The sequence below is a fragment of the Triturus cristatus genome, chromosome 9 (assembly GCF_964204655.1).
Source record: "Triturus cristatus chromosome 9, aTriCri1.1, whole genome shotgun sequence".
Lineage (NCBI taxonomy): Eukaryota > Metazoa > Chordata > Amphibia > Caudata > Salamandridae > Triturus > Triturus cristatus.
The window spans coordinates 404,773,554-404,797,783 of NC_140592.1; the positions used below are offsets into that span (position 1 = coordinate 404,773,554).

The 24,230-nt window shown below is 46.3% G+C and overlaps 1 protein-coding gene across 1 annotated transcript in view; it reads right to left on the reverse strand.

Annotated features, from left to right (window-relative positions):
- Positions 1 to 18,279, reverse strand: part of TMEM91 (transmembrane protein 91) — a 272,021-nt gene extending 253,742 nt beyond the window's left edge. The window contains exon 1 of the mRNA XM_085625278.1: positions 17,965 to 18,279. The gene's annotated coding sequence lies outside the window, so the exon portion shown is untranslated. The remainder of the gene's footprint in view (positions 1 to 17,964) is intronic.
- Between the last annotated feature and the right edge of the window lie 5,951 nt (positions 18,280 to 24,230).

Consider the following 24,230-nt stretch of genomic DNA (forward strand, 5'->3'; position numbering starts at 1 on the left):
TTCCTACCCTCAGCTCCCACCAAACCATGTCCACCAGCTTGAGACAAAAAAATTCTATTGCTGTGAGGGAAGGAGGTGGGAGAGAGGGCAGGAGGAACAGCCCAGCCCCTTCCTCCTGCCACACTTAATACCTGACCAACAGACGAAACAAATCAGGAGATGGGGATTAGAGTGTGAGTGACTAGGTTTGTGCCTAGTCCATCCCATTCAAATCCTATTTTGTAATTCAGTTTCAGAAAGCTCCAACATTCTGCAGTGCCTCTCTGTCCAAGATAAACACTGGGAGAGGAAGGAGCTGTATGTACCCAACAAGTAGCCAGACACTTTTCAGATTTTCTTTAGCCTAAGACAAAATTCCAAGCGTCTGACTTTTTTCTGGGTTACAGATATAAACAAGGCACACCAGCAAGGAGCCAGGTGCTGACTGGATTGCTTTTTAACCTCTGTAAAAATTCAAACCAAGCCTGGCATCATGCTGGAGTCTATACACTTACCTGTTCATCTGTGCCCCATACAGGAGCCCTAACGCTATGTGGATGGCTTCTTTGCCTCAGCGTAATCCAGACCAGCCACTGTCTCTTTTCTGGGGAACAGACACACAGACACTGACACAGACACAAACACACAGAAACACAGACACAGATACAGTCAGTCTCTCTCTCTCTCTCTTCGGATTTTTTTCTTAGCCTCACAATAAACTCAAGCAGCACCTGGCTGCTCGCAGAAGAGAAGACAGACTCATGTCTGCACCACAAGAAGCCTGGCTACTACATTGGATTTATCTATCTTCATTAAAAATGCAAAAGACAGAAACACACAGAGTGAGGAGCCAAGAAGCCTTTTTGATTTTTTTTTAGCCTCAGGAAAATTCAAAACAGTGTCTGGCTCCTCTTTGGAGTGCAGACACACACGCCTGTGGGCCAGTGAGAAGCTTGGATACTGTTTGGATTTTTTTCTTAGCTTCAGAAAAATCCAAATTTTTCCTAACACCATGCTGGGGAGCAGACACACTCGTCTGTGGTCCAAAAAGAAGCTGAATACTGTTTGGATTTCTTCTTCATCTCAAGATAAATCTAGCCTGTACCTGGCTCACCAAAGTGGTGCAGACCTGCGCACTATTGTGCCCAGGCAAGGAGCCCATACACTGTTTGCATTTTTTCTTAATACTAAAAGCCAAATACCTCCTGGTTTCTTGCTGGGGCGCAGACAGACACACAGGTCTGCTCCCCAGTCTAGTTCCCAGAGAACAACCTGGTCCCTGTTTCAATTTTTTATGAAGCTAAGAAAAAGTCCAAAGAGCACCTAGTTTTTCACTGCACAGCAGGCACACACATGTGGCCCCCAGTGAGAGGGCCGGATGCTGTTTGAATTTTTTATTGGCCGCAGAAAAAAATTTGAACCATGCCTAGCTCTTCGGCAGAGAGAAGACACATACGTTGCACCACAGTGAGTAACCCAGATGCTGGTTGGATTAGTTTTTCCAACTCTTAGAAAAAAATCCAAAACACTCATGGCTTCCTGGTGGGCAGCAGACAAACACATATACACACACACATATATCTGCACCACAGCAAGGAACCAATACGCTGTTTGGATTTTTATTTATCTAAGAAAAATCTAAGGGTGGGCGTAGTTCACGAAGTAGCACTTCGCGAAGCTACGCAAAGTGAAGTTCGCACTACGCGAGCTACGCGTAGCACTTCGCAAACTGCGTAGTAACATGTTCGCACTGTGCAAGATGTTGTTTTCAATGATTGCACAGTGCAGACAAGCAACCGGCACTGTGCAATCATTGAAAATGGCATCTTGCACAGTGCGAGCTGTAGTTTTCTGCTGCTCGAGTAGATTTTTACTCAAGCGGCAGCTTTCTCAACGCGAACTGGTAGTTTCTCATCGCGAGCGGTCGCGAGCATACGCGACCCCTCGTAATGAGAAACCTGACCTCCTCGCATTGGGAATCTCGCCGGGAGGTTTATTTTCCATGCTCGCGATCGCCAACTTGATGTTGCTGATCGCGAACAAGGAAAAAGTCTCACCGGGATGTCATTTTGCTTGCTCGCGGTCGCCAACTTGACGTTGAGGACCGCGAGCAAGCAAAAAATGACCGCAGCACTACGCAACACTACGCTACGCGTGTTCGCACTGTGCTACGTACAGTTCGCGTAGTGCGAAGTAGCGCGAACTTCGCAAACTACGCGAGCGTAGCGTAGTGCTTCGCCCAGGCTTAGAAAAATCCAAACAGCACCTGGCTCCTTGCTGCTCTGCAGAAACAAACACTTGGACTTGAGGGCGTCCTGCACCTAGGAAAACTTACAAACCCAAGACATTTCTAACACTACATATCTTGAATAGTCCTGGGTGGTGTGGCTTGTTAGGATCTCACCACTTTTTCGTATCCAGATTTCCCAGCCAGGTCAAAAAAAAAATGTCCTCAAATTTCTGCAATGAAAAGGTCTAAAATTTGAGGGGGAACAGCAAATCTCTCACCAGCCGTTGTTTCTACATATCTACCAATACAAATAGTGACTCAGCTATATGGGAGCCTATCATAACTGAGAAGAACTGCCCACATACTTGACCATGTGACGCCAATATTGTGTGATAATGGTGTTCACATGGTCAGAATTTTGGCTATTTACTGATGAGTGTAATAATTTCACCCACTTATTTGGGGTACCATTGTTGTCAGGAGACGTGTTAAAAATAGTGGATGGTAGGACTTTGCCATTTGCCTAAAATTCTGTAGCTTTCTGCGATAGAAATGTGAAGAATGTGTGATTTTCTTACCCATTCAATGATGTTTTTAGGTGATTTGGGGTAATAACATGTGTTGGGACTCAGATAAGCCACATCATATTGGATTCCCTGTGCCTCTAGTTTTCAGAAATGTCTGGGTTTGGTAGGTTCCCATGACCCTGTGTCAAAATGCTGCAGAGATCCCCATTGGTATTTCACCCATCAAAAACATTTCCTGGTGCCTAGAGAGTACATCTCTGCTGAAACCCATGAAAAATCCACCCATGTCTTATAACCCCACACTCGTAAAACCTAGAGGGACACAAACTAGGGTCAAACCTTAGGAGAGATGTTTCTGTATGAGGTAGACTGAAGGGAACTACCATGTTTTGGGGAAATTATGTTGAAAACCTGACTAATGTTCTGTTTAACCTATTTTTCCATTCAGTCAATCAGAGTGCTGGTGGTCTAGCATTGAGAGCCAGAAATATTATAATATATAGATATTAAAATTATATTGTTGTGGTATGGCTCTTTACAGTCCAGGGTTGATACCTGCAACAAGAAGATAAGTAGCCTAAATCAGCATTTATCTTGCAGCTGTTTTTCAAGTTCCCAAAATACACTGAACCGAGTTTGTCGCCTGGGGGTACCCTAAACCCATGGAAAACACATGCATGCCTGGTTTCCCTATACTCAGGAGACCCAGTGGAACATAGCTGAGGGTCAAGTGTTAACTCAGATGGGTTCCAACGTGTGGTAGACTGGCGGGGATTACAATGTTTTGAAAAAAAAACGCTGATCATGTTCAGTGCGATCTTGTGGCCAGCCAATCAGAGTGATGAAGGTTTGGTACCAACCGGTAAAACCTTTAGGATGTGTAGATGGTAAAAGTATATGTGTGTAGTGTGTAGTATGTATTCATAGAGCCCAGTGGTGATATCTGTGACCGAAAGGCAGGCACCCTAATCCGGCATTTTGTTTGCGGTTGGTTTCCAAATTTTCAAAATGCACTGCACCCAGTTTATCACATATAGGCACCCTGACCCATAGAAAACCTAAATATGTCTGGTATTCCAATACTCTGGAAACTCAGATGAACAAATCTGAGGTTCAAGCCTTGGCAGGGATAAATTCCTGCGCAAAGGAAACTGGACGGAATTGCTGCGTTTTGCAAAAAAGTGCTAAAATCTGACAAATGTCATAGTCATAGCGTCTACTGGCCAGATAATCAGGGCAAGGGAGGTATGCCATGGGTCAGTAGATTCCTTCTGTCATACAGAATTACAAAATATATAGTTTTTACACTTTCATCTAAACCTGAGTTTGACATCGGTTATCAAGTGAACAGTGCACCATAAACAGTGATTCTGCCACAATGTTATGATCTACACTAATATTACATAATTGATTGTGCAGACCACAATCCCTCGGAAAATCCACATATATTTGGTATTGATGGACTGCAGACATAGAAGACAACATTTCCTTGGGTAATGTTCTGGGATATATGTCAGTTTTTAGAAATGCAACAAAATATTGTGCAAGTTTCCTAAAAAATTAAAATATCTCTGCATTTAGCATTGTGTCGTCGGTCTGCAATGAGATATTGATGCAGGGCTGGCGCCAATACACAGCCCTAAATGTGTCAAAAACATATAGTTTATGTGGGTGCATAAGGGACAAAACAGGGACATGTACTTGAATAACCTAATGCAGATTTCTTGACAAAACCCCTGGATTAGAGGTGTACAAACATCTCAGAAGTGACATGGTTAAGGGAACAAAACCAAACTAAAAGTCAGTAAAGCAGGGATTCAAGACAGTTCTTCAGTTGCTGAACTATTACCATTTCAGCAATCATGCCCAGAAAATGAAGATTTGATGTTGCTCAACTGTTCACTACATTTTAAAGGTCAAGAGGAGATTTCTTCTCTGTTGGTATCAGTAAGGTGCTCTTCAAAAACAGAGAACAGGAATCCCATTGAGGAAAGACATTCATTAAATGTGTTAAGTGTTCTGGTAATAGGCCATTTTGCTGCAGGGAAACCACCATCTTTTAAGCTCGTTGGTTTTAGCTTACCTACAATTTGTTAGCTATCCTATGGAAAGCCAAAGAACATTTCCCAAACTCTGCTTTTGACAGGGATAACAAAATCTTATTTATGTCTAATTTTGCGGGAAGGATTTTTAAAGCAATTTTAACATTTAATTGATATTTTTTCCCTGGAAATATAAGCTCTGCTCATCACAAAAACTCTGGGAGAACAAAACAGGAGAGGTATTTGTTGACAGAGTGCTTGTCAATTCTTTATAGAAAGTAACTATAAATAGAAGGATACAGGATTCCCAACTCATCACTGGAGATTGCTTTCATGCCCATAGTTTGAATTTTTCATTGCTTGTAGGTTGCACATAAATCTAAGGAGTGAGCACTAATTTTCTGATTAACTTATCTTCTATTTCATGATGAAGGAACTATGCATTCAATAACATAACAGAGCATAAAACACAAGTTAACAAATAACACAGGGTAACCTAACAAGCCGCGTATTACACATACCTTAAGATGAAAGCAATGCAGTTTTTGGTCACAGCTTGTCAAATTTAGAAATAACTTGCTTAGCAAAAAGTGGACTGAACTTAGAAATAAAGTGAACCCTAAAAAGTAGTTATCTAGCTGACAAACATGTTAATTAAAAAGAAATTAAAGTTTATTTCCTGTCATACTTGACTTGAAATGCACAAAAGTCATGAAAGGCGGCGTGAAGGTCTAACTTCCACCTCAATGCATTACTAAGGATTTCAACTATGACAATATCAATGATGTCATTAATGACTTTGTCACAGCATATCAATATCTCAACCAGGTTTCTTAAATGTGCACACTATATATGTCACCAGCTATAGACCAGCTGTTTAGAACTCCTTGCAAACATGATCACTATTAACAGCTACCTTTGGTCATCACTTGGACTCACCTCAGTACCATTCAAAAAGACAAAAACATACAGGATCAGAATTTCAAGGACAGCCACCAATGTATTTGCCAAAGACTTCCTTGTAATTATCCTGGGCTCTAACCAACTCAGTCCATGCAGGCACCCCACTCTATTAGGTTGTGATGTGGTGCCCAGAAATGGGAATGGAATGTGCACTTACGAACACTGAGCCAGATGTTCTAAGATACTGGTTGCAAATTGTGACCAGAGTTTCTGTTTCCAGCATCTAATTTTATTAACTAAACTATGTACTAATAGGTCAGTTTGAAAAATAGGTAATCAGAGTTAATTGCAGAACGGCCTGTCTAATGAATATTAATTAGCAAGTTCACAATTTGAAACCACCTATGATTGGCTATTTATTTATTTAATCATTTATATAGCGCCTGAATCGACCCCCGAAGGGGTATCTCTGCGGTGCAGACATGCATCAGAGGAGCTGAGGAGCTGGAACAAGATCAGAGGCAGAAGAGGAAGGTCTTGAGGTGCTTTCTGAATTGGAGGTGGATATGGCATTGTCTTAAGTACAAGGGAAGCTGGTTCCAATAGAGGGGACCAAGGTGGGAGAAAGCCTTTCCTCCCAATCTGGACCTCCTAACACGGGAGTCCACAAGAAGGGATTTGGTTCAAGAGTGGAGGGATCTGGCGGGTGTATACTGCGTAAGTTTCTCGGCAAGATAAGCGGGGCCGAGGTTGTTTAAGGCTTTATGGATCGTGGAGCAAACCTTAAACTTGACCCGTTCGTGCACTGGGAGTCAATGTAGTTGATGGAGTAGACAACGAGAGACAGTCCCGGAGGGGGCATTTAGGACCAGTCGCGCAGCAGTGTTCTGAACTATCTGCAAAGCGAGGACTCATTGGCTGAGACCAGGAGGCCATTGCAGTAGTCCAGACGGCTCAGTATTAGGGCCTGCGTCAGGGTCTTTCGAGTGGAGTCAGGAAGCAAGGGGAAAACTCGGCGTAGTAGGTCCAGCATATGGAAGCAGGAGCCAGCGGTCTGAGCTGCGTGCTCCTTCAGAGTGAGAGTCTGGTCAAGGTGAATGCCTAGGTTCTTGACAATGGACTTGGGGGCAGGGAGTGCCTAGGTCCACCGGCCACCAGTCCGGGGTCCATAGTAGTGGGGCATCACCAAAGAGCATGATCTCGTCTTCCCCACATTAAATTGTAGGAAATTACATCTCATCCAGTTGGATATAGCCTTCATTCCAGACAAGAAGGCAGACTGTACAGCTGGGGTACGTTTACTGAAAGGGAGTAATAACTGTGTATCGTCGGCGTAGGAGATAGGAATTAAACCACAGGTTCTGAGGAGATTTGGCAACGGAGCCACATAGATATTAAACAGGGTCGGGCTCAGACACGAGCCTTGGGGACTCCCTTGGTCAGCTTCATAGGCAAGGACTGATGAGGGCCAAGATTAACGGTCTGGGTCCTGTAGGAGAGAAAGCTCTTCATACACCGTAGGGCGTAATTTCTTAATCCAATCTCTTCCAGTCTCCTGAGCAATATCTCATGTGAGACCATGTCGAACGCGGCAGAAAGGTCCAGCAGCACCAGAATCATTGATTGGCCCCTGTCCAGGGTCATCCTGATGTTGTCTGTAACCCCTAGCAGGTCTGATTCTGTGGTGTATTTGGGTCTGAAGCCTGACTGGGAGGGATCTAGACTACCAGTGAGTTCGACATGGTCGGACAGATGTTTGTTGATGTGTTTCTCTATTAGTTTGCGCAGGAGGGGGAGAAGCGAGATGGGGCGGAGATTGGAAAGATCAGTCATAGGCGCCTTGGAGTTCTTATGGATAGGCATAACCTCTGCTGCTTTCCATTCAAGAGGGACGTGACCATCTCTTAGAGAAAGATTGAGGAGGGACTCTATGGGTGGTGATATTTGGTAGGACAGCGAGGTTGCGACTTTGGCTGGGATGATATCTAGGGGACAGAAAGATTTTATGGTGTGCAGCAATGATTAAACATCTCCCAAGGTCACAGGAGGGAAGCTTTCTAAAAGCTGGATGTTTACCAGGTCAGCAGCCAAGGCGACCAGAGGCTGGCACCCTGATGAGACGATTTTAACGTAGATAAGCTCTACTTTCTCAGAGAAGTATAGGGCGATGTCATTGCAAAGGGATTGTGAGGGGGCCTCTAGGTAATCACATGCCAAGGGATTGATAAAAGACTGGAGAATACGGTAAAGGGTCTTGGGAGCGTTTCCAGCCTGCGCTAGTTGAGACACGATGTGAGCTGTCCTAGCGGTCTTAATGTTTTTTTGGTAGTCAGAAAGAGTAACCTTAAAGCTATCTTTATCCTTCTCCTCAAGGGTGTGACGCCAGCGTCTTTCGAGTTTTCTACACAGTTGTTTTTGAGTGTGAAGCTGAGGGGAAAACCAAGCAGTCTGAGGGCGCTTAGAGGAGTTGGGAAAAGATTTCAGAGATGAGAGTTGGTCTATGGCGCAAGTGATGGCGGTATTATATTTATCAAGAGCATCCTCTATATTGGTAGTTGCATCGCCCCAGGGCACCATGAAGGAGGCTCGGAAGCGCTCTGGGATGATTTTCTTCCATTGTCTATAGGCAAAATAATGAGAGGCAGGGGTGGAGCAATTCATCTCCCTAGGGCCCTGGATGAAAAATTCAATTGATGAATGGTCTGACCACGTCAGCGGCTGTGGAGGTTCAATAGGAATTAGAACATATAATATCCAGTGTATGACCAACTGTGTGAGTGGGTCCTTCATTAAGCTTAGATAGGCCCAGGAGAGCAAGGTCTGCCATAAGTGTACATGAGTCAGTATTAGAGCTACATTCGCCATGGACGTTAAAGTCTCCCAGCAATAAGAAATTGTTGGTCGAGATCACATGGGGGGCTATTAGTTCTGTAAATTGGAGTGAGAATTTGGCTAATGGGCCAGGGGGCCGATAGACTAAGGCCCCCTTCCTGCTGAATTGTGATAAGAGGTGCAACCGGAAGACTATGATTTTAATGTTAGCATTGCAGCGCTTTTCCAGCAAAGTAACTTTGATGCTGTCCGTATGTATTATTGCTATTCCACCCCCCCACCCATGACTGTCTGTCCAATCCTATAATCTTGAAGCCATCAGGTAAATCTAACGTGATGGCTGGAGAAGAATGGGGCTTAATCCATGTTTCTGTCAGGAAACCAATGTCCGGCTGCACTGAGGAGATGAGATCCCATATCTCGATGGGATGCTTGGGCAAGGATCTGTCATTGCAAAGCATGTTTTTCCACCCTAGCTTGGTGATCTGGGGAGGATCCTCATAGGCGGGAGTTGGCTCAAGCAAAGTACCTTGAAATCGGCATGTTCAGAAGGAGAAAGGGCCTTCTAAAACTGGCCAGGTCCCAGGCAAGCATGACGGCTGAGGGTTGGTTCTAAGATCTAACAGCTCTCTACTGGAGTAAGAACGGGGGTGAGACAAACCTGGTTCTGGGGAGGAACGACCAGGGTCTGTGGCTCCTGGCGATGTCAGGGCGTGGATGGGCGCAAATGGGCTTGCCTTTGGCACGCCTTCGGTGTGCCGCCGGAGCGCCCGCTGCGCGTCTGGTGACGCATCCGGTTTTGTAGAGGGGAGTTTGGGTTACTACAACACCAACTTCCCACTCAACCGGGAGTAAGTCAGGTCAGGTCTCCCTCCACTCAATCGAGAAAGTCTTGCGGTGGACTGGGGAGAGTTGCCCTCTCGTGTGAATGCAGGTGATGCCAATAGAGTGAGCGAGAGGTAGGAGACGTCTTTTAAGCTTGTAAATCAGCTTTAAGATAGACAGTACTTTTTTAAACTCGCAATTCAGCTTTAAAATACATAGAACTGTGCAAATGAGCGCGGAGGTTTAAAACAATCAGAGTCCGTTTCTAAGACTCGCGAATCAGTATTAAAAACATACATAGACTGTGCAAATAGGTGCAAAGCATTCAGTATAAGTACTTAGATCAAGGAGCATCAGCTTACACCGGTGCGCGTCCCAGGAATCACAGGAATGCTGCCTTGCAAAGGACAGCAGCCCACCTTCGCTGTGACTGCATTTTAAAATCGAAAACTTTATATTTTAAAGAGTCCGAATACCCTAAAGGAACCTGTGTTCTTTTTTTAATGTTTTCAGTTTTGAAAAACCTCAGGGAGAGTTGGCAGTGGTCACTTGGACCACCACCTACTCCGCCCAAAGTTGCTACTTTGATTCCCAAAGCGGAAGGCGTTCAAAGGTGACCGCTTCCGCTTTATGAATCTGTTACCACCCCATGTTGGAAGTCGGTAGCCATTTAATGGTTTGCGACTCGAATTACTGTTGCGAAACATTGATGCATATGGTACCAATTCGCAATTTGAAAGGAACGCGCAAAACAGGCACCTTCCAAATTGCGAATTGGTTTCCATTTCTAAATCCATTTTAGGCATCTGTAAAACTTTACCAAATTATAAAATAGGTTTAACAAATGAGAAAAAATGGATTTTGCAGGTGCAGACTTAGATTTTGTAAATCAGAGAGTTTTGCAACTGCAAAATCCCCTGGTTCACCTGGCTAACTGTTCTGAATATATAAATTACAAATTACCTCAGCGCAACAACTCGTTTATGAAAAAATATAGTCTCAGCTCGCAATTTACACTAAATAACACAGCATAAGGCATGGCATACTATTGATCGTAATTTAAAGCTTTATTTCTGTGTTTATTCCATTTGTATGTATGTTTTTCCTTTTGACCACTTTATCACCTTTAATTGGGCCTTCCAAGACAGTTGAAACTTTGTTTGCAGCACACATGGAAAAAGCAAAAACTAGGAGAAATGATGCATTTGTCCTCATTTTGCCAACATAAGACCAGGATTTTCCTGGTCTTAATTTTGGCGCTGCCTCCTATGTACGCCACACTTGTACATAGGGGTAGCGTCAAATACAATGGGTGTTGCGGTGGAACGTCCACCACAACACCCACTGCATGCCCCTTTCACGCTAAACATAGCGTGAAAGGGTGCCTTATGTACAAGGCAGCATTAAGCCACATTAAGTGGCTGAACACTGACTTGTACATAAGGCAAGGCCCCTATCGCCACGGGAACGTTACAAAAAGTGATGTTCCTGTGGAGATATGGGCTTGTACATATGCCCCTATGTTTTTTAACTGCTTTGTAAATTTCCATTGTAATCTAGCTACCACTGAAAACTTATTTTGTACTATTTTTATTTTTTAGAATAATTGCATTATTTTATAGATAACTTTGAACGACTCCCCTCATGTATCACGAATCTTCATAAATTGCTCAATGAAAAATGGTAATATTACGAGATCGACTGTTAGATTAAATGTATGAATGTCATATCTATGTCAGATATTTCCTACAGCACATTAAATAAGAACAACTCACCACACTAGGGTTTAGCAACATGCCTTGTCATTCACTCGCCTCATATTAATTCCATTTAAAGTTAAGGAAATCACTTCTCAAACTTCGAACCTGACTTTGCTTAGTATGTAAACATCACAAATCTGATCTTTGGACGTTAGGTGATATTCAGCCTATGGTTGTGTCCTCATATGTCACAAACATACCTAGAGAGACTGACGTCAGACCCCAGGTTAACACTGAGGTGATGTGAAAGCTAAGGAAAGTCAGATCTATCGGAGAGCCACAGGCAGTACTCAGCCAGAGACAGAAAGTGTGTGCTGTAGACTACTACAGCAAGGCAGCTATATCTGTCTACAACATGGGTACTCACAAACATATTCCCAAGGGCCACACACTTTGGTCTATTATCTGACCAAGGGCTGCATTGATGCCAGCAGGGCGGGGGGAGGGGGGATGCAGTTTTGATGCAAGATGGGTCTGAAAGTAAAGGTGTTCCTAGAGTTAAGTGGTGCAAGACAACCTAGTCATTTCCTTTCTTTAACTTCAATTAACCTTTAAATAAAAGCTTGCCTGTATATTTAACATCTTTTTAATGTTAGTGCTGAGTTGAGTGAACAGCAGCCCAGTGCTGCTGTTGTTCAGGGGACTGCATGTAAAGGTCAGGAGGGCCGCATGCGTCCCCCGGGCAATACTTAGAGTATCACTGGTCTAAAACCTTGTTGGTCACATCAAAGACAGGCATGCACTCTGTGTTGTGCATCACAGGGAGAGAAGAGGCAGTCTGCAGCCTGCCATGTCTCAGAATCTTGATACCCGTTTATTAGAGGGACAGCAGATCATTTACCAGAAGACTCTGAAAAGAGTAGTGTATCGCATGGAGAGGGGCGTATGCTTACAGACAGCCATGTCAAGTACTTACTTTGTACAAGAAAGTGTTGGTGTCTGGCCAGAAGTCTGTGGCCATTGCAGTTAAATGTCTGCACACAGCATACAAAGGCTGGAAGCCTTAAATCCACCTAACATGTCTTTTATCCACCACCAGATATTCTTTGCCGCTTTATCTCTCACTTGCAGTTGCCCGTTTTCTCCCTTTGTGACATTATTTTCTATCTTTATCTTCCTATGTCTTTGCGATTTGTATTTTTTTTACCTCTCTTGCTTTCTGGAAATAGCTGATGCAGAAAACTAAGTTTCAGTCAATGAGTGCTGGTGGGCCCATCCGGCACAAATTAAGCACTGGTCATGTCTCTAGTGAGCCGACAGGAATTGTACTGTATATCAAGTGATACATGTCTCTGCAGGTGGTGATGTCCCAAGGTCATAGGGATTGTGTGTGTCTACCACAAGAACAGGAGTGTCTGCAGCCTGCCAAGTGCCAGTGGGCACTGGCAGGGATAGTGCTTTGTAGATAACAGGCAGCAGCAGCACTTGACATTTTGAACAGGTGGAGTGCTGCGGCTGGGATTGTGCAGCACCTAGCATGCACATTCAAAACGTTTTTAAAGGTGTTGGCTCCTGTGTGCCTGCCTACAGAGTAGTTACTAAGGCTGTAGCCGGGCTGCTCCAAATAACAACAATGGCCTACTAGGCTTTACTACTTGTCAAAACATGGGAAACTAAAGACTCAATGCAAACAGTAGACAGGACTTTCGGGATGGTGACGTGGAAAATGACATAAGTGAGAAAGGTGTCACAACTCTCACATTCACTCACTCATCCACCTATGCATTCCTCTCAGTGAATGAGTAACCAGCTCCAGAGATCAGTCTGTAACATAAATGTCACTTATGTCTTAAATGAATATATTCTGAACTGGCTGCCTTCCACGAGAGAGGGGAGTTTGCCTTCCTCCTGCCATGCTGTGGGTAGCACAGCTCGCCCTGCGGCTGCCTGATTTGTGCATGTTCTGTGATGGGAAAAGCTTGCACTGCTGCTGTTCTAGTTGTGCCTGTCCTCTGAAGATGAGGCGCTTGCACTGTTTCTGTCCAAGGTGTGCCAGTTCTGTGAAGAGGGGGTCTGTCCACTGCTGTTGGCCCATCTAATATACATAGGAAACATTGAATGCACTTGTATAACATACATTCTGAATTTAGTACTGTTTCACAATACCTGATGGGAGATTCCCAAACCTATAGTAATGAGGAAGGTGGCTAACCCCACAGGTTCAATAAGCAGGGTCCAAAGCTTGACTCCCTTATTTTTAATCTTGTGGTTGATCAACACCAGTAAAAAACATTTTTAGCTCACCCACACACACTGTTAATAGGTGTCACAATCTAACAAGGATATAAACACAACAGACATAACCTTACCCAAACTAGGGACCAAACACCCAGCAAACAGTAGGTGTCTTGGATGCTTCCAAGTGCTAGAAGTGGAACCCACTGTTGAAGCATCCCGCAATAGCCAAGGTTTATCATTCTATGTGCATAAATGAATGTATGATAATTCCATATGGGTTTTTCTGTTTCTATATGTTTATGTCTACAGAGAACATACAATATTCTTTAAGTCCTCTCTCTTTAGTGTGTTATCCACCGGTGTTGTATATATCGTGTATTTGTGCGAGCATCAAGTGACATTACGCCGGCTACTGCCACTTGTCCTTTACTTGCTGTTTGTGTTAGGGAATATTGTGATGCTGATGTCCACATTGTAACTTTGTTGTGTTGTGAAGCTTAATATAAAACTTTCCACTGCACAAAATACAAAACAATGTGCATTGCCAATTCCTGTTTTAATGCATGATGTGAATGAAAGAGGTAACCCTCACAAAATATGTGAATAAAGTCAAATTTCAGATTTAAATGTGAAACAAGCAGTTTTTCAAAGACTCTAGATCACTTTGTAACACTTCAAAACATAGCTGACAAAGGGCTCCATCTCATGTTTAACACATTTGACCAGTTCTGGCATTTAAGCCAATTGCACTTCGCTTGCTGGGAGTTTCAGCCAGTGATGACACTGTTAAGGGCACAACTATTTGCTCCACAATGCCACATGCTGTTGGCTGAAAATCCAGGAGCAGCTGATGTTAATATGTCATAGTGCCACTTGGCAGAACTTTGAAATGCAAAATAAAATTCAGTTTCTGACCTTCTGCCAGTTTCTTGTTAGCAATAAGGGGTTAAGGAGCCAAGTGGCTGATAGGGCAGAAATAGTCTTTGAAACAGATGCCAGCATCTCACTTCTAATTGATGAACAATCACACTCCTTGGAAAAACACACAGCATACTAAAAGCATATATCTACCACCATGTAAGCAGCAGCTGAATGTGTGGGGAGAGACACTGGGAAAGGAAAAACAATGTTGTGTTGTCCTTGTCCCTCTTAATGTGTCTGTTCTCCATCTAGAGGTTGGTGGGATTCAGGTGGAGACCCTGAAACACCACTGTGATGCACCCTACCTTGAACAGATCCAGCACATACTGCAGACTCTGCCCTGTGTGGACCACCAGCGAGATTAGGGACAGCAGTGAGTCTGCAGCCTGTCGTGTTCCAGGAGGCACTGATATCTGTTTATTGCAGATACACACTGCCACATACGGAAAAACCGGAAGGCTCTAAAAGCTACAATGTGTTGTGTAGCACAGGGACAGGGTTGCCAGTCTCAAGTAAGCTGTGTTCCAGAGGACACCGAGAAGAACTTTGTGGTGTCTATCGAAGAGATTGGAGTGCCCATCTGCAATCTGCCATGTGCTGTGTGCTTGAAGAGATTGAGAGGGACAGTGTGTTGTATATCATGTTGATGGATGAGGATGTCTACACCTTGCCATGACACAGAGGACAAAGAGAGGGGCTGTTGTCTCTCAGGCTAAAATTGGGACGTGGGTGTCTATCTACAGCCTACTATGTACCAGACAGCTCCAAAAGGGACTGTGTGTTGTGTATCAGAAGCGCAGTCGCCTATTTATCAAGACTGCCTTACACATGAGCACACTGAGAGTTATTGTTGTCTATCCGGCTAAAATTGGGACTCGGGTGTCCAGCTACAGCCTACTATGTACCAGGCAGCTTCATAAGGGACAGTGTGTTGTGTATCAGAGGGGCTGTAGCCTATTTATCTAGACTGCCTTACACAAGAGGACACGGAATGGCACCAGGTGTTGCCTGTTCGACTGATATCTGCATGTCAGATGGACATGACTGTCAGTCTACAACCTTCTATGTACAGGAGGATGAGGACAGGGAATGTGGATTGTTTATCAGAGGGGCAGGAACCTATTCCTACAGACTGCTTTGCTCAGTGGGCACAGAGAGGGATCTGGTGTTCCCTGTTTGAGTGATATCCTTATATCAGGGGGTCAGGAGTGTGAGCTGAATATCATAGAGACACAGGAGGGCCGGCAACCCTAAGTGTCCAATAGGAAACCAATATTTATATATTGCAGAGACAGGACAGTTTCCTTTATCCAGCAATGACATGTGAACAAGGACAGAGACTGACAAATAAATTTCACAGAAACTTTTCAAATTACCAAAACTCATGAGGCATTGACAAGTGCCGTGGATGGAACAACAAAGGGTCAGGTAAAAAAGCGGCAGTGATTTATGGTTGTTAATCATGGACACCAGTGGTTCTATGGGTGATCTAAAGATCAGCAGAGCAGGGACAGTTGTCCACCTACCACTGGGGAGAGGGCTATGCAGTGGCCCACAGGGAGGAGGGGAAGATGCTGGGAACACCTACATCTGTCACTCCCAGTACCAAGAAGGATATTTCAGGAGATAAAAGGGCGATGATGCTAGAAGAAAGTCGTATGTTACACATGGATTTGTCTAAAGGTGATTTCAAACTTAATGCGTACGCGAAATTGTTGTATGAATACGTTGATGCGATGGATGCGAAAGATTGCTATGTGTGCATGCAGTTGCCTGCTTCTGTAGATGAGGGTATTAGATACCATCACCTTCCATTGACTTATGGGATTTCCTGCAGTCTATTGCTTAGCCTGTTTTATGAAAGGAAACAGTTCGAGTATTATTTCTCTAATTATGACACAGTACTTCCTGACGTACCAGCATTTAAGCATTTGAATAAGTATGATTATTATAAGTTAGAAGAAAGACTTCGAACTTATTTCATACCGACTACAAGTTTGGATACAGCTTATGCACATAGACATAATTTGACATGTTCAGTGTCAGACACTGAAAAGAAATTCATTGGCCAAGTTGAGGACAGATATAGAAAATTAACCCAAGATAAAGATGGGGGAAAGAAGTCAACAGATTGGACAGATGAAGAGAAGCTACATAAGTCAAGGGGAAGTTATGGAAATCATCCGGCGTTCCCAGAGTCATTAACAACAGATTATTCTAACTCAGGAATGGTGACATCAGACTCAGAGGTTTCTATCTGGAACCCATCAGTTTTATCAACCAGTAACTGGTGTATGTTTTGTCGCAGACAGAGGGGTTCACACCTACAGCCTAACTTTACCATACACACGGCACTGCCAGCCCTAAATATTTGTGAGCGGTGTACCTGCCTAAAGCTTGTTGCCATAAACCAGAGGATGCAGCACATATATCACAACGATTTCTATCTATACCCTTACCTGTACAATAGTCCAGGGACTGTGGCATGTGTAGGAGAGGAACATGTGTTTACATAAACTGTATCAGGGGCCCCCCCAGCCATATATTACAGTGAGAGGTGTGCCCGTCTATAGGGAATTACAATAAAGCAGGGATTATGAGTCATATATCACAGGGAAAGGGGGCTCTGCCTGTAAACTAAATTCATCACAAACAAAGGACTGAGAATCATAGGGTCGGTGATTACACTTATACCCCAATATTATCATAATCCAAGAACTATCAACCATTTGTCACTGCATGGTGTATGTCTGTCTGGACGCATTACCATAAACCATTGACTGTGGGGTGATATCTATATCCAAACATTACAAAAAACTGCTGATTGTTGACTGTGCATTACAGAGATATGTGTTTTCCTCTAGCCCAGCATTATTGTGAACAAGGGACTGTCAAATATTTAGCACTGTCAGTGATGTGTTCAACTGTTAAACGCATCAAGGTGTGCAGGACTTAAATCACATCACATCTGTCTATTATTATGTCAGTAACAGCTATGGGTACATTCTACGGAGAGGCATATACACCCATAGCCCATTATTAATATAGATCAGGGGCAGTCAGACGTGTATCGAAAGGGCATGCGACTCCAGATGCCCAATACTTCCGTGAACCGGTCACTCCATCTATTCGCCAGCAGTACCATAAACCAGGGACAAAGGACCCGTTCCACAGAGGCCAGCATGATCCAATAAACAAGCACATGGCTGCACATCTCAGCTGCAAGTGCGTCCGTCTGCTGCCAAACACCTCCACAGAGTGGAGACCGATGGACGAATATCACAGGAAGAGATTTGTCAAGTACAGGAAGCCGCAGAACACAGTAGCAGCTACCCACTGCACGCTGAGCGTCAGACTACGGAAAACTACCTGAAAAGCGAGTACATCAGACACAGGCTGAGGGCAGCGCAGGCAGTATAACAGCTGTTAACCTGAAGAACATCACCAGTAACGTGGAGTGAAAGAGACAAGAGCTAGGAGGAGGAATACACTACAAGACAACGTTTTCATATTACTTTAGTGCATGTGTGAAGCTACTGTCCAAGGTACTTGCAGAGCGCACACAGGGCGCCATAACATCATAGGCACAATTCATTTGCAGGTGTCGCGCTCACTTTAATCACACTCGGAACAACAATCTCACACCTGCAACCTCGAGGAGCCCGATCTCACATGAAAACGGCAAAACTTTCCCTTGCCTGGCGACACAAGGGAGAAAGGGGTACCCTGTTTAGCTTTCTGGATACGTGGTCCCAACTGACACTCACCTGTCCTCACGCACAAACGTCCCTGGGAACCCGCTGTCGGTCCTCTCGGCGCTTCCCACTCAACTTCCAGCGCACACGTTACCCTCGACAGAGATGCACTCCGCCTGCACCGTTCCGTACTACCAGAGGAGGGCTTGCTTCTTCCCTCGCCGGGGGCACAGCCGTCCGTCATCTAATTCCGAGGGACTGGCATGGGCGGGGGTCCCCTCTGTGGCCTGCTGAGTTTCCGGCGTCTGTCTGGCAGCGCTGCGCTGGGTTTTGCTGCTGGAAGTCCCGCTGGTCCTAAGGACTGGTTTTACTCCCTCCCACCTCCTCTCTCATCCCGAGCCTCAGCGAGGAAGCGACAGCGCGAGGGCGGCAGCCCCCACCCGGGGACAGTCTGCGCTGTCTCTGCCGTGGAGTGGAATATCCGTCTGCTGCCAGTGACACTAGCAAGAGCTCGAAGACCAGTGTGGAAAGACCCGATATGACGATCATGGCCGTGACTTATTGACTCCATCAAGAAGCATAAGCACTTTACGAAAAGCACGGCATGGCGACTGTGTACAATAGCTCAACGCATACCATAGGATCGGGTATATGTATGTAAACAAAGTTGTCCAACAGCCGGTTGCCGTGTTACACTATCAGCCAGTTCTGGCTTTTTAGCTGAAGGTGCCACACGTCACACCAGGGCATTTGGCAGATATACATTGCAGCTGTTCTTTGAAAACAATGAAACACTGCATTTTCAGTGTACCCACGCAGTACGCAATGCAAAACCTTTCACATTTTAGGCACTTTGTGTCAAGGATGATACATTTGCCAGTACTGGTCTTTTAAGACACTTAATATTGGGATTTTAAAGGTCGCCCTTACAATAGGAAAATGTGAAACCACAAGTACCAGAATGCAACCTGCAGTTGCCTAACTAGCCTTGTAAAACTGGAGGTGACACGGGTGACGTGTCCATTTTGGCAGTTATATAATTAACTGGAAAAAGGCTTGCGAACACCACTGGTACCCAACAGGTAGGTAAGCTCACCCACGCGGCAGCAATTGTGAGTAATTTGTGTCAGGGCGGTTTAGCCTGTTCCCTCCATCAGTCGCCTAGATGCGCGCGTGACTGGGTTGCGCGCTTGGGCGGGAGGCTCGCGCTGGCCCTGAGCGTAGGGGGCGGATGAGTCCTGCAGTGACGACTCGCTTTCAGCCGGTGCCCGGGCCCTCGGGGGCGCCGTTGATGCATTGCCTGCCTCGTGACGGCAGTCAGGAGGTAGGGGGCGAGCTTTTGCGGAGCGGGAAGCACGCTGTACCCGGAAAAAGGACCAAGAAGGAGGATTCCCGCTAGGCCAATTACCAGTCCCATAAAACAAACATTGACGAGAATAATAATACCGGCTCTCCCGCCTAGGCTGTGAAGATTATGAATACTGACTAGTGGTCTCGAGAGGTGGTAATCACAGCCCTTTCCACACAACTGGCGGAGTAGGTAATAGCAGCAATATCTGCTGTCCTTACAATCATGACAGGTGCTGGACAAGCAGAAGAACGGCGAAGTAAGGTGCGTCCCACCAGGACCGGACTAGGAACACAAACCAGTCCTGGCAATTCAGCTGGACTGGCCCCGGGAGGGGGGTGCTAGTGAGAAACACTAGCCCCGGTGTGGGGGGGGGGGGGGGCGGGTTCGATGATAGTGTGAAGCACTGCTGCCGCTTTTGTTACACGGGGCTGATATTGCATCACTGCTGTAAAACCGGCCCCCACTGATTCAAAACCAGCTTCCACCCTTCCAGCCCACCGGGAAAATGCCTGGTGCCCGTTATGGCCAGGCCAGCCCTGCGTCCCACCCAGCCAGTGATGCACCACGGATGTAATGGACTCAAATGCAAGCAATTAAAATGTAACCCCACCTCTCTGTTCACGTACTAATCGAATGTCATATTTGTGTTGCAGCGTGCCCCATACTACCCCTGCGTCATTGCACCTGCTACATTATTAATAGCTATGCAACGGCACACAGAACAACTGACCACAGACAGCAAATGTGCAAAACAAAGCTAAAATAGGCAAACCAAAGGTACCACCTGGACAGTGAAAGCACAAGAAACACTCATACAAGCGCCGAAAGTCCACCCTCTTTATCTCACGTTCCCAACTTTGGCTCCTGATGGACTCCGTATGCCTGTGAAGTAAGTGTTAGCGCGTAATGAAGTGAATGCAGGTTCATATTGTTGAGTTCGCAGTTATACACCGACAAATGAAGATGTGTAATTCCAAGCTCTGTGTGTGGCGCAGTTGTTAGCGTGTACCCAGGCTGGGGAGGATGTTACAACTGATAGGGGATAAAGAACCCGAAGATTGATAATACTCTCCCAGAGAGTTTGCAGAGGTCTTGTGCATGCCACATGTGCCTCCTTTGAAGTGCAGAATCAACGCTAGGCATAAGTGAAGTCAAAGCGCTACTCCAGCCAATGTGAAGCTTTTGAAGACAACAAAAGCTTCACTGAGAAGTCTACACACTGTTGGCCAAGAACCAGTTGGCAAGGCCGTAAAGAGAGATATAGTGCTACTACGCAACCTAAAGCTATACGTTATACAGAGGGATAATGTTAAAGGCGGATACAAATAGTGACAGCAAATTGCAAGATAATGCTGCGATCAGAAGTGCTGCGAGGCAGAGATCAACCAGGTATCAGACAGTACAAAGAGATGCCTAAAAGCATAGTGATTCAGATACGAGTGACAGTCATCTGCTCACCAGAGCGAAGTAAAGAGAGACATCATACCACAGCATTGGGCGAAGGTAGCCCTTCAAGAAATGCCCAGGGTTGTCCTCACGGAGCCGTCCATACACAAAGCGGCGCACCACCAATGCTGTCGAGCGGCTGCTCAAAACAACTCAAAGGTCTCCAGAAAGGTTAAGGGCTTCAATGTAGACCAAGAGGAATGTCAAGGTCCCACAGACTGTCCAAGATCACCCAGAGGCGAGCGCAGTACAGGGCCTTAGAGATAGTATGGATGAAGTAGGTCCTAGCGGACAGCAGACAGTGTTAGAGAGAGCTTCACTCTCAGTGTCAGCCAATGTCATAAGTGGTTACAATGCCGCTGCTTTCCTGAAACCATCAACACCATTCATTACCTCCAAAAAGCAGAATATTGGGAAGAGATACACTGCTTTGATAGAGACATTTGATGATTTCATTGATACGCTAGTAGTAACAGATAACAAGATAATCAAATGCCATTAGAAATGTTGGAAGACGGACCCCGAGGAGTCGGCGAGACCACCAAGGGGGGCCCTCACACTGCAGGAAGTAGTCGAGCGCTGCCGAGAAGCCTCCTGAGAGATCCTTCTCCTATCACGTACTAGCACAGTAACACCACCACACAGGACTTAAGGAGGTTGTCTCAAGACAAGCAATTCTTTATCAGTATTAAAAGGTTACGAGATCAATATTTACACGAAGGGATCGAGGGATCCACAAAAGTCTCAGTGTCTCTTTGGAAGGGTAGGGGTAGCGGGACAGTCTTTGGCAGGAGCTCAGTACGAGGGTACCTGGGGCCCAGTTCTTATCCTCAAGCTGGAGGACCTCCGGATCTCGGAGGGGTCGAGCCGCGACGGCGTCAGCAGGGCTCTGGCGTACAGTTCGTGGAGAGCCGCGATCAGATCAGCAGGGCTCTCAAGATGGTTTCTGCTCAGCTCGAGCCGCGACGTCGTCAGCAGGGCTCCGAGGGAGGCTTCAGCGAGGTTGGGCCGCGACAGCGTCAGCAGGGCCCCGATGTTCCGGGGGAGCTTCAAAGTGTTGACAAGAAGGAGCCGCGACGCAGTCTGCAGGGCTCGTGATAGTTCTGACAAGAGTTCTTCTCCGTAGGGTCAGCCGCGATTCAATCAGCAGGGCTCTCGACTCCGGGATACAACTGCCGATCTGTGGCAGGGTCGCCCCAGATATAGGTCTGGAGCCCTTTGATGTCCGGACCCTGGCGCCCGGGGGGGGCGGAGAGGCCGGGTGGAGGTGGCCAGACGCCCAGCAGGAGAGGCGCCAGGCCAAAGAGAGTTGCAGGGCGATCACACCTAGGGATGGGAGGACAGTTGGGGGTCTCATCGATACTGTCCTCTGCCGGGGGCGGTGAATGGTTCCTGTGGCACCCCCTGGCCAGTTCTTGGTGCCTCGATGTCGGGGCGTCGCTGGGGCCGAGGCCGGGTTGAGCGGGGTCGCGCCGGCTGGTGCACAGAGTCACGTGGATGCCAACAAGATGGCGGAGCTACGAGGGGTATGCGACCTCGTGCGGCTCGGGATGAGGGGTCTCGGTGCAGTTCGGAAGGGTGGCCCGTGAAGGCCGGGGCGGGGAACGGGCACAATCCACGGGGGTAAGGACCACGCCACGAGGTCGGGTCCAACAGTGCTTTAGGTTTGGATTTTTGTTTCCACACAAAGGTAAATGTCAGGAAAGTTGTCTCTGACAGGTTTGCATAGGCTGTAGGAAGAAGAACCATTTTGTAACGGTTTGCAAGGTGAAGGAAAAAGTAAGTGCATCACAGTGTGAAAACAAAATGGCCACTTGAACGTTCCTGAAGTGTCCTTCGTCGCACGCCCATAGGGCCAAGCAATAACACCAGTTGAGGCAAATGGACACCAAATGAAGTCGATCATCCTCTAAATCATCGTCAAAAAGTTCTTCAGTATCACGACTCATGGGGTCTCGCACGCTGCATACCATTCTCTACTCGGCGCCGTTGCGGGGCGCGCTGCCGTCGGCCATGCGGGTGGTATTCCAGGTTTGGAGGCAGGCGTTGCGACGCATGGGTTGGTGGAATACCTTGACGCGGGAGACCCCCCTTTGGAATAACAGGCACCTGCCTGACTTGGTGGCCCTGTAGGGCTTCTGGGGATGGGACGATATAGGTATTTCAACCCTGGGGGATGTTATGAGGGGCACGACACTCAAGTCTTTCCAGGATCTCTAGAGAGAATTCCTTATGCCTCGGTCGCAATTCTATCGGTACCTCCAATTTTGCCATGCTTTGTCCCCTAGATTGGAAGGTCTGAAAGCTCTACCTGAATTCAGGCCATTGGAGGCGAAAGTCTTCATGGGGGATCTGGAGACAAAGAAGATCTCCCGGATTTACCAGTCCCTAGTTACGAATTGCTCTCCCACACTCCAGAAGCTTCGGGGTGACTGGGAGGAGGATGTGGGCACGCTGGAGGAGGAGGACTGGAGGGAGGCCTTGGCGGCCCCACGGGGAGCGGCCATGGCGATGTGCCTTCGCCTCTTCCAATTTAAGTACCTGCATAGGGTCTATTTTACTCGGGTTCGATTGTGGCGGGTGGGCTTGATTGCCTCCCCGGAGTGTCTTTGATGTGGTAGAGAAGAGGGCTCGTATATACACACTGTCTGGTAGTGTCTCTCCCTGGATCGTTTTTTGAAGGGGGTGTTTTCCTGCCTCTCGGAGGTCTTGGGTTGGGAGCTCCCACGCACGCCGTGACTGGCCCTGCTACACATTATGGAGGGAATAGGGGGCAATGTTTACAAACGACACCTCATGCTACTAGGCCTCACACTGGCGAAACGTGATATCGCTAGGGCGTGGAAGGAGCCGCGGGCCCCATCGGTGACCGCATGGAAGAATGGTCTGGACTTTTGTATGGGGCTAGAGCAGCCCATTTTTGTAGCTAGGGGGTGCCCACACAAGCATTACAAAATATGGAAAAGATGGGTGGATTGCCGGGGTCTGTGGCTGGAACCACCTGCTGTAGTGGAAGCTCATTAATTGGGGTGATTTCTGATGCATGTGGGTCTGTGGAGGTGCTGGGTGAGGGGGGACTTGGGGGGTGAGTGCTATCATGTTAGGACTTTTCTGTTTTGTATGAAGGCTGGGGGCAGGACTATGTGGACTCTGTGCAACTTAAGGGGGAGGGGCAAGGGAGGGGGGGAGTTGGGGGGCGTTCTGTTTTTTTCGTTCTTTTGTATGATTCTGTCATGCACTTTGATATCACTGTTAAAAGTCAATTGCTCCAGTGGTAATGTATGGCTTGATCATGCAGTTGTCTCTGGGGTTCAGAGCTCTGCAACGTATTTGCAATCTGAAGAATAAAATATGTTTTAAAAACAAAAAAGTTCTTCAGTATCAATATCAAGTGAAAGTGAAGAAGATGGTTGTGCAATGTCAATGTTAACCTCAGAAAAATATGCGCATGTGGGACAGGCCGCTTGTGAAGAAAAAACAAGCCAAAGAAAAATTGACATAAAAAAGCACCTAAGTCATTCAAGCATTGTCGAAGTTTACA